Genomic DNA, 13,418 nt, shown 5'->3' on the forward strand with positions numbered 1-13,418 from the left:
AGAGCGATCACGGGTCAGCTCCCCCCATTATGAATGGGCACGCACGCCCCAACTCACGATCCCGTGAAGCGACGTACAGTTACATTGTGTTTTGCGGGACAGAGCCGACCAGTATATATACTGCTGGCGGTCGGCAAGTGGTTAAGGCCGAATTCATGCATGCTATGGCCGCGGCTCACAGCAGGGGATCCGGTGCATCCCTGTTCACCCATTTAGGTGTGACTCAGGTCCGAATATACTGTATGCCTGAATTAACACCTGACCACTCCTGACAATTTGAAGGAAACAGATAATCTGGTTTCATGAGTCGTAAATAATTAAAATAGTAAATTATGAAAATAGCATCCGAATACGCCTTGCTGTTATCATGGTGAGCATAACTTTCCAGTAAAGTAAGATGTAAGTGGGATTTCTGTGGGTTTTCTTTCAAACAACGCCTCATCACCGCCTCCATAATTCCATGAATAAACAATTGGGTGGATTCCAGTGCTCAGCTGCCTTCTTTTACATTCAACGAACAATGGATTATTCACTTGCAATCAACAGTTGCTTTAGGCATTCATCATTCATTATTCTTTAGAATTTTTTTCTTTATAACTGTAAGCCTGTATTTTTATACTAAGATTCTAGCCAACCTAGTGGCCTCATAAAAAGAAGTTTCTAATGCACAAAATATAACTGTTACAATGGATATAAAAAGTCTACACACGCCTGTAAATTGGCAGGTTTCTGTGATGTAAAAAAACGAGACAAAGATAAATCATTTCAGAACTTTTCCCCCCTTTAATGTGACCTATAAACTGTAAAACTCGATTAAAATACAAACTGAAATCTTTTAGGAGGTGGAACAGAAAAATAAAAAAACTAAAATAATGTGGTTGCATAAGTGTGCACACACTCCTATAAATGGGAATGTAGCTGTGTTCAGAATTAAGCAATCACATTCAAATTCATGATAAATATGAGTCAGTACACATCTGCCATCATTTAAAGTGGGAAAGTGCAAAGTTGTTGGTGCCAGGCGCTACCACAAAAAATGTGCTGTGCGTTTTTAAACGTTTTTAAACGTAAAGATAAAATATGTGCTGTGCGTTTTAAAACCGTATGTTTTAAAACATGTGCTGTGCGTTTTAAAACATGTGCCGTGCGTTTTAAAACCAAACCATTTTAAAAGCAATCAATCTTAAAACCAATGCACACTAAAATCATACCATCATAAAAGCGCATATAGTGCATACAATGAAACCATATAGTGTCACCACTTGGTTAATACAAAGTGCTTTAGTGCTTGCTGTGAGCCAGTGTATCAAGTGCTTAGTAAGATGCTTATACAGTAAGAGAATAGCAACCCGTGGATCCCCACTGGGTATAATTGCTTACCGCACTCTTGTGTTGTTTGGCTCGATTCTCCTCATTTGCTGCAACAAAAAATAGCCTCCATTGCGTAGTATATCATGTGTGAGATGAAAGCAGGTGTAATATCCACTCACATTGTAGGAGTTCACTTTCAGCGTGCAGGGTCCGCCAGGCTGTATCGTTTCCGCGTTCCACCGGTCTGAACCACCGCTACCGGAAGTGACGTACTGACGCAATAAGCCACGCCCTACGCATTTTGTCACTACAAAGTCATCTGGAGCGTGCCATCTAGCGCTACTCCCGGTGTTTTTATAGGCTGGGCTGGCGCCATGTTAGTACACCATTGGGGCCGGATCAGCGGCCATATTTGTACACCTTTTAATTTGAATAGCCAATTATGTACAGCCTTAAAAAACTGGTCATCATTTGAACTCCTATGAATGTGTTTGCCGTACCACTACATACATTTCCATATATTTTATTAGTAACACATTAAAACCAGTGAAATATAGCGAAACATATAATTACATAAAGAAGAAAAGAATACCGCTGTGAATGCTTAATAATTTTAATAAAATACAGTGCAAATCAGTGCAGGGTAATAGTGCCCGTTTGGATTGATAAAAATATTTCGGTGATTTTTACAGTAGTGATGTGAGGTGAGATGAATGATCACATTCCTTAATGATCTGTGATGGGCTCTTTATGTGCATGGATGCGTGATACATTTAAAACACTAATTGAAAAAGTGAGTCCCATACACAGTGCAATAGAAATTGGTAAAAAAGATAGGTTGGAGAAAAATCGGTAAAAACTTCAAAAAATGTTTTTAAATATTATAAATTAACCTTAAAAGTCACTGTGGAGAAGGACAACATTGAATGGGTGAAAGTTCACGTTGGAAATTCTTTTTGAAAAATTAAAATAAAATTAAATGTTGTTTTTAAAAAATGTTGTTTTAAAAAAATGTTGTTTTTTTAAAAAAGGAGGAGGTTTTTATCCATAGTAGGAGTAGTAGGAATTGTGTGATAAAAAATTGTGTGATAAAAGCGATGAAAATAAACAGGATAAAAGGGGGGTAAGACCATATGTGAGAGGGGCCTTAGTAAGAAACCTTGGTAAAAAGCTTGGTAAAAAATTGGTAAAAAATTGATGAAGCATTTGATAAAATAGAAACATATCTTGGTGCAGGAGACTTGTTGCAATGGCCTTAATAAAAGAGGCCTTAGACCAAATAGAACTTTAAAAGGGAAGAAGGCTCATTGGTGTATAAAAACTGATTATGTTAAAAATCTGTGATAAAGCAGTTCAGGTCAATGTCTATGTTCAAGCCTTTCGGTTGGAGGATCTGCATCAGGTATATCCACCTGGTTTCATTTCTTGATACACTTATTCTTTTATTGCTGCCTCTTCAGTCGTTGTTTATCTTATTTATGCCGTAAAAGACCATGCCTGTGGGATCCTGGGAGTGGTGTTGTTTGAAATGTCTTGAAAGACTATGTTTTTCAAAGCCCTTCCTAATGTTTTTCACATGTTCTCTGATGCGGACGCATAGGTCTGGTGGTACGTCCCACGTATTGTTACTTACATGGGCATTCGACCACGTAAGTTATGTGGGTGCTTGTACGCGATATCATATCTTTGATATTGAAGGTTTTTCCAGTGCTTTGGGCTGTGAAGGACGTGGTTTTCCTCTTTTTGTTTCTTGTAGTTCTACAAGGTAGACATTTTCCACATCTGAAGAAGCCTTTTATGTTTGTGGGGAGACTGATGTTTTTTGGGGGGTCAATGACATTATGCAGCAACCGGTTTCTCAAATTCGGTGCTTTTCTGTAGATAAACGTAGGTTTTTCAGGAAGTACCTCTTTTAATGTGGTGTCTCCCTTGAGGATGGGCCAATGCTTCCTGATAATTTTTTCCAATGCTTTGTGTTGTGTGTTATATCCTGTCAAGAAGGCGAACTCTGTGTTTTTGTTTTTGTTTATTCTATTTGTTGAGTCCTTGATCAGATCTTCTCTCTTCATTTTTTCTACCGTATTCTTGATGTTGTTGAGCTCACTCCGCTTGTATCCCTTCTCCACGAATCTATCGATGAGTAGTTGGGATTGCATTTCAAAATCTTCTGGTTCGTTGTAGTTTCTTTTGATCCTCATTAGTTGTCCTTTAGGAATGTTCCCTAGCCACTTTGGGTGGTGGCAGCTGTTTTTGGGGATATAGCCATTCCTGTCCGTTTTTTTGAAGTAGGTTTTGCTGGCCAATTTTCCATCTTTTTTGAACAGTTCTAAATCCAGAAAGGCTATTTGTTCAAAATGGAAGTCCCCAGAGAAAGTAATTCCATATATATTTGTATTTATCTCATCAAAAAATTACTGTAGTGAATCCGTGCTGCATTTCCATACAATCATTATATCATCTATGTACCTATGGTAAAGTTTTAGGTTTTCTCTAGGTACACTGAAGATCTGTTCCACCTCCCACTTCTGCATGAACACATTAGCCACGCTGGGGGCATACTTAGCCCCATGGCTACTCCTTTTAAAGTGCCTCTGATTAACCTCAAATAAAGTTCAGCTGTTCTAGTAGGTCTTTCCTGACATTTTTTTAGTTGCATCCTACAGCAAAAGCCATGGTCCACAGAGAGCTTCCAAAGCATCAGAGGGATCTCATTGTATCAGTCAGGAGAAGGGTACAAAATAATTTCCAAGGCATTAGATTTACCATGGAACACAGTGAAGACAGTCATTATCAAGTGGAGAAAATATGGCACAACAGTGACATTACCAAGAACTGGACTTCAACCCAAAATTGATGAAAAGATGAGAAGAAAACTGGTCAGGGAGGGTGTCAAGAGGCCTACAGCAACATTAAAGGAGCTGCAGGAATATCTGGCAAGTATTGGCTGTGTGGTACATGTGACACCAATCTCCCATATTCTTCATATATCTGGGCTATAGGGTAGAGTGGCAAGACGGAAGCATTTTCTTACAAAGAAAAACATCCAAGCCTGACTAAATTTTGCAAAAACACATCTGAAGTCTACCAAAAGCATGCAGGAAAATGGGTTATGGTTTGATAAAACGAAGGTTGAACTTTTTGGCCATAATTCCAAAAGATATGTTTGGCGCAAAAACAACACTGCACATAACCAAAAGAACACCATACCTGCAGTGAAGCATGGTGGTGGCAGCATCATGCTTAGGGGCTATTTTTCTTCTGCTGGAACAGGGGCCTTAGGCAAGGTAGAGGGAATTATGAACAGTTCCAAATACCAGTCAGTATTGGCACAAAACCTTCAGGCTTCTGCTAGAAAGCTGAACATGAAGAGGAACTTCATCTTTTAGCATGAAAACGGCCCAAAGCATACATCCAAATCAACAAAGGAGTGGCTTCACCAGAAGAAGATTAACATTTTGAATAGGCCCAGCATGAGCCCAGACCTGAATCCGATTGAAAATCTGTGGGGTGATATGAAGAGAGCTGTGCACAGGAGATTCCCTCGCGATCTGACAAATTTGGAGTGTTTTTGCAAAGAAGAGTGGACAAATATTGCCAAGCCAAGATGTGCAATACTGATAGACGAAAAGTTTAAGTGCTGTAATAAAGTCAAACGGTGCTTCAACAAAATATTAGTTTAAGGGTGCGCACACTTATGCAACCATATTATTTTAGTTTTTTGTTTTTACTTCCCTCCACTGTATTTATACGATATAGCACAGTAGATTTATGATCCAGTAAGTTTTCAATAGCTTTTTTTTCAGATTAGGAAGATTATGGCTTTATAGGAATGTTTTGCCTTCCTCTAAACCAGGGGTGGGGAAAATTTTTTCTGCCAAGGGCCATTTGGGTATTTATAAAATCATTTGGGGGCCATACAAAATTATGAACTTAAAAATGTGTCTGTTATATTTGGTCAAACATTTAATTAACTCACCCCTAATGTGATGGCTGAAACTGCTTCTCTTTGGTAAGGTGTGTGATGTTAGCTGGTATTGATGATGTTGTCTCATCGCAACTGGTTTTCCAGGTTTGCGTCGGTCAGTCTGGAGCGCAGTCGACTCTTTTTGGTGGTAAGTTGAAAAGAATTACTGGCGGGTACTGCTGGTTGGTACTGCTGGTAGGAATAGCTGGCTGGTACGGCTGGTGTGTACAGCTGGCTGGTACTGCTGGCTCAGGCTGGTACTGCTGACTTGTACTGTGCTGTGGGTACTGCTGGCTGGTACTGCTGTGGGTACTGCTGGCTGGTACTGCTGACTCAGGCTGGTACTGTACTGTAGGTACTGCTGGCTGGTACTGCTGTGGGTACTGCTGGCTCAGGCTGGTACTGCTGGCTGGTACTGTGCTGTGGGTACTCCTGGCTGGTACTGCTGGCTCAGGCTGGTACTGCTGGCTGGTATTGCTGTGGATACTGCTGGCTCAGACTGGTACTGCTGGCTGGTACTGTGCTGTAGGTACTTCTGGCTGGTGCTGCTGTGTGTACTGCTGGCTGGTATTGTTGTGGGTACTGCTGACTCTGGCTGGTACTGCTGGTTCTGCTGTGGGTACTGCTGGCTCTAGCTGGTACTGCTGTGGATACTGCTGGCTCTGGCTGGTACTGCTGTGGGTACTGCTGGCTCTGGCTGGTACTGCTGTGGGTACTGCTGGTTCTGCTGTGGGTACTGCTGGCTCTCACTGGTACTGCTGTGGGTACTGCTGGTTCTGGCTGGTACTGCTGTGAGTACTGCTGGTTCTGGCTGGTACTGCTGTGAGTACTGCTGGCTCTGGCTGGTACTGCTGGCTCTGGCTGGTACTGCTGGCTCTGGCCAGTACTGCTGTGAGTACTGCTGGTTCTGGCTGGTACTGTTGGCTCTGCTGGCTCTGGCTGGCACTGCTGGCTCTGGTTGGTACTGCTGTGAGTACTGCTGGTTCTGGTTGGTACTGCTTGTTCTGGCTGGTAATGCTGTAAGTACTGCTGGCTCTGGCTGGTACTGCTGGTTCTGGCTGGTACTGCTGGCTCTGGCTGGTACTACTGGTACTGCTGTGAGTACTGCTGGTTCTGGCTGGTACTGCTGGCTCTTGCTGGTACTGCTGGTGGGAAATGCTGGCTAGGAGAAGTGTAGCGGTGCCGCACTGGAGGAAGATGCGATGTTTCCTGTATTGCATTTGATATCACTCTGCCTGTGACTCACTCAGACTGTCAGAATGGAGCCAGATTTATACAGGAAGCATTGGCTCCTTTCTGACAGATCAGCTGAGAGACAGCTGCACGGGGGCCAGATCAGATGACTTTGCAGGCCACATACAGCCCGCGGGCTGTAGCTTCCCCACCCCTGTTCTATACTATAGCATCTACAGGTTGATCCACATGATTCTGAAAGTTAATGTTTTTAATTTCTTGTTAAACATCACTAGATGTGTCTTTTTTCAACCTTATTAGCTACGAAAGAATAGAACTGAAAAGGTGGATTGAATACAGTTGGTCATTTAAATAATCATAGCCAGATCGATCAGCAGTCAAACCTGGTGGCTATGGCCAGCATTGTGTCCACCATTAAACAATGGAAATATGTAAGGGTCTCGACATTGTGTATTTTTAGTGAATGCTACTTTTTAGTTATAAAAGGACCGGTTTGCCTTAAAACAAATTGTACATAACTTTTGCATTTTACTGGCTTAATATTTATATTATTTTATTATGGATATTTATAGTTTGGTAACTTTGAGGAGCTCTCAAAGGCGGCTAAGTACAATTTTTTGCTCTTACTATGTCTCTGCAGTAAAATATTAGTTGTAGTTGAGCCATTTGACACAGTAGCCACTACAATGACTCCTGCAAAACAGCTGTTGAAATCAGATATCAGCAGAATTGGCAGTACATTGAATAATTTAATCTACTAATTCAGGTTCATTTATTAAAGACACGTAGACGGTTTGGTGTGCAAGGGAAACTGCATATTGTATCAAAAATTTCCCCAGAGCCTAGTAAAGGAGGTGAAGCTCTGCTGACTTCCACCATCTAATAAGAGATCTGTGCTGGCAAAAATGTTGTTTTTTTATTTTATTTTCATGTAATGGAGTATGCATTAAGAAAGTTACATTTCACCACACTCACTAGGCTCTATTAAAAAATTCTATAAAAAAAATCAAATTTCTTGCAAACAACCTACAGTGCCTTGAAAGTATTCATACCTCTTGAAATTTTCCACATTTTGTCATGTTACAACCAAAAACGTAAATGTATTTTATTGGGATTTTATGTGATAGACCAACATAAAGTGGCACATAATTGTGAAGTGGAAGGAAAAAAAGTGACAAAGTATTGACACTTTTAGGATATTTATTTGTTAAAAAACCTGCTATCATTTTCCTTCACTTCACAATTATGTGCCACTTTGTGTTGGTCTATCACATAAAATCCCAATAAAATACGTTTACGTTTTGGTTGTATGACAAAATGTGGAAAATTTCAAACGGTATGAATACTTTTTCAAGGCACTGTATTTGTCTTTAATAAAACAACCCCAGCAGGGCTTTTTTTTTTTTGTCAGAAAGTAGGTGCAGGAACTCATGCTGTACTTGTGTATATGGCGGAGTTATTTTTACACTTGATATACACTGGCCATGAGCAAGAGCCCTAACAATATTGCAAAATATTTATGTAGTGCTACCCACACTAAAGGAGCCACTGAACTGTCTTGTTTTAGTGGTTCTCTGCACACCTCAAGATAACAACACACCTCATTTACCCAGCACTTGGTATTAAAGAGTTTATTAGGCAAACCATAGCCTATAAGTGAGGCTTAGCAAGGTTACTTATACAAGACTTACTTAAAAAAACAGGGCTAACTTGCTTTAACAGTCCCTTTTTGTCACACTGGCCAGTGAATGATAAAAAAAAACAGTTGATCTGCAAAGTTGGAGCTCTTGAAGAAAGCACAACAGTTCCCAGCTTACAACAGATTAACTTGTATGGTATTAGTCTCTTAGCAGATCCAGGGAACCCTATTCTGGGTCTCCAGACACATGCTCAGATTAATTAAAAATCAAGTTCAAGTCAGACAGGAATAGAAGTTGCTGTGATTTCTCTCTTTCAATCATGCTGAGACAGTCCCGCTTTTCCTTCCTTACAAGTGGTGGGAGTGCTCTTTTGTAATCCAAAAGGGCACTGGATTGTTCTCAAATAAAGATAAATTAGTGAAAATCCACTGAAGCAGATCTATTTCTTCAAAACAGGAAACAAGAGAATTCAGCAGCCAAGAGGTTCCCCACAGTAGGCACTCTCCAAACTCCATGAATTTCCACGTATATTTGTGAAAGGGTTCTTATTCACAAGCTAGTGCCCATCAGTAGTAGCAAGTGGTCCTCTCCTGATGGTCAGGTGTCTGATGATGGTCACAGTAACTTGCTATGTCCAACCAGTGAAACACTTATCCCCAGTGTGGGTTCTCAGGATCCCCTCACATGTAGCATTGCACAGTGTATGATGACAGCAGCAGTCTCTGATCAGCGCCCTTCTCCTGGGCAGCACAGAATCAGATAGCTCCAGGAAATGTGAGCCACACACCACCTTCACTGCAACTTTGTGGTGCTCTCTCAGCTGCAGATCCCTTCCACTTGCTTTTTTGCATCAGCCAATCACCGCCATGATTTACTCAGACTTAGCTAGCATGGCTGCCTCCTGCACTAGAGACACTCCATAGATGAGCAATGCAAAGAGGTCTCCCTAAAGGAAAGTGTGGGATTATAAAAAAATAAACATACATACTTACCTTTATGTACCATACTGTATCTAACACTGAGAACTGTGCAAAAATCTGACCACTGATCATGAAGTTCTTGCTCTGCCCAGAGCAGAGAGCTGGTGACTTTCAGTCACCGCTTTCTGCTCTGCTCCTTCAGTGCTCACTGGATTGCCAGGCTGGGGAGGGCGCAGTAGTGGCTGGCTCAGGTTTTCATTAAGGCACTAATAGGCTAAGCCAGCTGCCAGTCAGGTATCTGGGTGGATCCTGACATTTTCAAGATCGTTCCAGGCTGGACCAGCTCTGTGATGTCAGTCGACAGTGGACTTAAGCTGGCTGTCAGTCGAATCTGGTTCACAGGAGTGCAAACATAAGTGCCCTCCTGTGACCCACAGGAGACATGTGGCCCAAAAAACTTTGGCCATACTTCTTTTTTAAAGATGGCTACCGTACTTCTGCATGAATGAATATTCAGTTTAGCCCTGTCCAGACTGCAGAAGGATAATACAGCAGCAACAAAGGAACAAGTTCTAGGGCAGTTAACAGCTAAAGTCCAGGTTACATTCATACTTGATTTTTATGTGCAGGTCAAAAGGAAAAGCTTTGATTTGTACATAATGTCAGTTGATCTCAATTATATCATACAATATAATTAGTGTAGCGCAACACTATACTCAAAGAATACTCTAAACTCTACACTAAAAACAATGAATGTAGGAGTTAAAACAATTTATCAGAGACCATATGATTTGAAACTCACATGAAGTAGAAAAAGGATAAGCACATCTTGTGTGGTGGGGGTCCAAGGAATGTCCTCAGTGATCGTAGTGTTGGTCCGCCTGCTAGCAGCACAGTAGGGGAAATCGCTCCCGCTGGTCACCGCTAGTAGAAAGCTGGCTGTGTGGTGGATAGAGAACCCAAAGTGAGGCTTGAAGCACAGGTGGCTAGACGGCATGGGACAATGACGTCACTGGAATGCGACACGTTTTGGAGCATGCACGCTGTGAATATTACGGCAGCCACACTCCTTTTCGCAGGACGCATGCTCGGAAACGCATCGCAATCCAGTGATGTCATTGTCCCATGCCCTCTAGCCACCTGCACTTTGGGTTCTCCATCCATCGCGCAGCCGGCTTTCTACTGGCGGTGACCAGTGGGAGCAATTTCCACTACTGCGCTGCTAGCAGGCGGACTAATACCACGATCACTGAGGACATTCCTGGGACCCCCACCACACAATATGTACTTATCCTTATTCAACTTCATGTGAGTTGCAATATGTATGGTCTCCAATAAATTGTTTTAACCTGTACACACTCAGAGACGCCTCTCCTTCTTGTATTCTTTTAGCTTTGCTGGAATCTGGCTTCTATGCCTATGTTAATAGCAGCCCCAAGTGGATGGACCTTTTTGCCTTTTTTAGCCTTTAATCTCTACATCACATGGACTCTCCCTATGGACTTTATTACTGCAGGTTATATGTGAACTATGGTATTTGCGCCTTATCCTGGTGTTTGCAACACTATACTCCCCTATTTATTTATCAACCCCCAAAAACAAAAAACAAAGCAAAAGTGTCCATATAATTAATAAAGTTCAAAAAAGTGTCCAATATCCTCAAAGTGTTAAGACACCACAGTGCATTCTATATTAATCCAGATTTCTGTGTTATATCCATCACAATAAAAAAAGGCAAGTGCTGGCCGCCTCCCGTGGAAGCCCAATCACAGGGCACAACGTGTCTAGGAGGGAGGAGCTCAGCCCATGACATCACACCGTCTGTCTGCCGCAGGAGCCAGTCGGCATTTGACTAGGGCAGTGATGGCGAACCTTGGCACCCCAGATGTTTTATAACTACATTTCCCATGATGCTCATGCACTCTGCAGGGTAGTTGAGAATCATGGAAAATGTAGTTCCAAAACATCTGGGGTGCCAAGGTTCGCCAGTACTAGGCTAGGGTCTCAGCGGGAGCTATGGGACTTTTTTTTTTTTTTTAATTAATTTCAGTATCAGTGTGTTTTAGGTAGGATAAAAAAAAAAGATTGTTCTTTGGTGGTAGGTTATGATAACATTTACAGCTAAATTTAAACAAATATTTTTTTTTATACTTTTTTGGGCCAGTTTCCTTGATAATAAAAAGAAAATAGGAGATATCTATTACCATTTACCACCAAATGAAAGCCCAATTTGTCCTAAAAAAACCCACAGTATAATCCATTTGGATGCACAAAGTAATTGTACGGTACAGTTTTTCTAACACTTGTCAAAGTTGCAAATAAAGTTGCATTAACATTTGTTTTACCCTTATACGTGAAGGGGTTATGTAGAACACATTGCCAATAATTTTGCTATTTAAGGTGTGCGTACAAGCTTGTACAGAGAACTGTATTTAGGTACAAAGGTCAGATAGACAACTCAAACAGATAATAGCATAGTAAATATGAAATATGTCATAAAGTATAGATTATATATCAATGAGATCTTTTACTGCAGTGTCCCCAGGGGTAAGGGAGAAGTTGGAAACACAGCGAGCTTGTTGTTGGCTGCTTTACCTAAAAATAAAGGGGAACACAAAAGCACAAGTATTACCAATATAGCAATATAAAAATGATTGTCATGGCATACAGTGGGGATCGAAAGTTTGGGCACCCCAGGTAAAAATTTGTATTAATGTGCATAAAGAAGCCAAGGAAAGATGGAAAAATCTCCAAAAGGCATCAAATTACAGATTAGACGTTCTTATAATATGTCAACAAAAGTTAGATTTTATTTCCATCATTTACACTTTGCACTGCCCCTTTTGCAAGGCTGAGACCTGCCAGTGTCATGGATTGTTCTCAATCATCATCTGGGAAGACCAGGTGATGTCAATCTCAAATGTTTTAAATGCCCAGACTCATCTGACCTTGCCCCAACAATCAGCACCATGGGATCTTCTAAGCAGTTTCTAGAAAACTGAAACTGAAAATAGTTGACGCTCACAAAGCTGGAGAAGGCTATAAGAAGATAGCAAAGCGTTTTCAGATGTCAATATCCTCTGTTCGGAATGTAATTAAGAAATGGCAGTCATCAGCAACAGTGGAAGTTAAAGCAAGATCTGTAAGACCAAGAAAAATATCAGACAGAACAGCTCGCAGGATTGTGAGAAAAACAATTCAAAACCCACGTTTGACTGCACGATCCCTCCAGAAAGATCTGGCAGACACTGGAGTTGTGGTACACTATTCCACTATAAAGAGATACTTGTACAAATATGGTCTTCATGGAAGAGTAATCAGAAGAAAACCTCTTCTACATCCTCACCACAAAAAACAGCGTTTGAACTTTGCAAATGAACATATAGACAAGCCTGATGCATTTTGGAAACAAGTTCTGTGGACCGATGAGATTAAAATTGAACTTTTTAGCCAGAATGAGCAAAGGTATGTTTGGAGAAAAAGGGGCACAGAATTTAATGAAAAGAACCTCTGTCCAACTGTTAAGCATGGGGGTGGATCTATCATGCTTTGGGGTTGTATTGCAGCCATTCTACAAATGGATAATGATCCTAAATACACCTCGAAATCCACGGGGGATTACATCAAGAGGTGTAAACTGAAGGTTTTGCCATGGCCTTCACAATCTCCTTACCTCAACATAACTGAAAATCTATGGATAGACCTTAAAAGAGCAGTGCGTGACAGACAGCCCAGAAATCTCAAAGAACTGGAAGACTTTTGTAAGGAAGAATGGGCAAAGATACCTCAAACAAGAATTGAAAGACTCTTGGCTGGCTACAAAAAGCGTTTACAGGCTGTGATACTTGCCAAAGGGGGCAGTACAAGATATTAACTCTGCAGTGTGCCCAAACTTTTGCAGACACCATTTTTTTGTTTTCTGTTATTTTGAAAGTGTAAATGATGGAAATAAAATCTAACTTTTGTTGACATATTATAAGAATGTCTAATCTGTAATTTGATGCTTTTTGGAGATTTTTCCATCTTTCCTTGGCTTCTTTATGCACATTAATACAAATTTTTACCTGGGGTGCCCAAACTTTCGATCCCCACTGTAAGACCATGCTTTAAAAAAGAGCAGTATGGTGATGGCTGTAAGGTGGGTGCCATAAAAAGGTCATGTAGTACCAGGCATTGGAGCTTACCATGGAACCAACGTTTCAACAGGAGTGTCGTAACTACAGTTTACGGCCTGGTTCACACTGCTGCGACTTCCCAGTGTGACTTTAGGACGACTTCTTTAACAGAAGTCAATGAAAGTCACGTCAAAGTCGCCCCAAGAGTAATGCATGAACCTTTTTCTAAGTCGGAGCGACTCAAGTCACTCCTATTAGAACAGTTCCATTGCAC

General features: G+C 41.1%; 1 protein-coding gene across 2 annotated transcripts in view; it reads left to right on the plus strand.

Moving 5' to 3' along the window:
- The window catches only part of NAB2 (NGFI-A binding protein 2), a 95,871-nt gene that overhangs the window by 18,676 nt on the left and 63,777 nt on the right, over nucleotides 1–13,418 (plus strand). The gene's annotated exons all lie outside the window — the stretch shown is intronic.

This window comes from Pelophylax lessonae, assembly GCF_965119305.1.
Source record: "Pelophylax lessonae genome assembly, chromosome: 2".
Lineage (NCBI taxonomy): Eukaryota > Metazoa > Chordata > Amphibia > Anura > Ranidae > Pelophylax > Pelophylax lessonae.